Source organism: Conger conger, chromosome 18, assembly GCF_963514075.1.
Source record: "Conger conger chromosome 18, fConCon1.1, whole genome shotgun sequence".
Classification (NCBI taxonomy): domain Eukaryota; kingdom Metazoa; phylum Chordata; class Actinopteri; order Anguilliformes; family Congridae; genus Conger; species Conger conger.
Genome location: NC_083777.1, coordinates 9,025,880 through 9,027,500, shown reverse-complemented (window position 1 = coordinate 9,027,500; position 1,621 = coordinate 9,025,880).

Sequence of the window (1,621 nt, the reverse complement as noted above, 5' to 3'; positions counted from 1 at the left end):
AATAATTTAATTTCCATTTAAGTGTATTACAAAATACAAGTTACTGCTGTGCTTTACAGATAATCATTTGTCCCAGCAAATTATGTTTTGATAAACATGATAAAAAATTATTGAACTTGAAAATGAGTTAATTTGTGTAAATTGAGCTTAAATAAGCAAAATTAACTGCCAGTGAATTATGAAAAAGTACTGAAAGTACTTCAAAAGATTTCTTAAAGTGAATAATTATGCTTGGTAAGAAAAAATAAGAAAAACATGCTTGATTTTCAGTTTATAATTCCCATTATGATTAATTATTATGTTTTGTTTGTTTGTTCTTGCAGCACAGAGCTATTGAGAGTTATTACCATAAGTACACTGTGTGAGTTGCAACTCATAAAATGCCATTTGCTTTGTATTCCCATGTCAGCCAGAGAAAACGGTGTGTCAGTATTTGTTGGCTAATATGCTAATTCATATGGTACTGCTGAGGAATTCTTTGACCAGTAACTATGCAAATCATGATACATTCTCTTTTTGGAGACCCATACAGTCCTGTCCTGTTTTGACCCATAGCTTTTGGGCTCCCTTTGGTTTTTCGGATTTAGATTTTGGATTTAGTTTCTGTTTGGACTGCCTTTGTGTTTTCGACCCCTCTCTGGATTATTTTTCTGTTTGCCTGGATACTCGACCATTGCCTGAACTCTTGATTCCGAACAGCCTTATCTGCATTACTACGGTTTGCTGGTTCTCCACCCTTGCCTGTCTGTTCTGCTACGAGGGAAATAAAAACGTTGACATTAACTTCTGGGGTCTCGCTCTCGGGTTCAGTGTTCTGGTGCCTGACCATAATCGCCCTCAATTCACAGCATGCCATGATCACTCTTTTCTTGCTGGTGAAAAGTCATCATTTTCAGTGGCTTATCTGAAATGTTTGCTCTGTATGCCTATCTGACACAAGTACAGAGGAACACAGTTCTAGATTGAAATGTGGTGGCAGTGACACTTTACTGTGCAATACCTCTTTCAATCACTCACATTTCAGTGGTAAAACAGGCAGCTTGAAGAGCCCACATTCGTACATTAGAGAAACAGAGACACTGATGGATGATGTACCCTCTTAAGCCATGTTATGTCGTAAATAGCTATACATGCCACAAAAAGTCAATTCCCCCTGTTCATATTGTCCTTAGTGTGCTATATTGCAAGCAACTGCATAAAAAGGCAACTTATTTTTAAGTGTTGTGAATCAGTAGGCTCCTAACTGGTGAAATTGTGGACACCTGGCCGCTGAAACTAACCACCTGGAAGACAGTACAGACTTAAAAAACAAAACATTGTGTTGATAAATTTAAGGAAAGAATTATGGAAGAAATGAAACAGATTTGTTCACCAACTTAATTAGGAGCCTATTGATTAACCTCAGTCTATCATTTGAGAAACTTTACCTCTTTTTCTGTCAGCATAACATTTGTTCTGACAAAATGTGGAATAAGAGTGTAAATCCTTCTGAATTGTGGTTGGAACAAAAACCAGTATACACAGGGCACCCCAGGACCGAGTTTTGGAAGCACTGGTTTACATGACATTACATTACCTTACAGGCATTTGGCAGACGCCCCTATCCAGAGCGACGTACAGT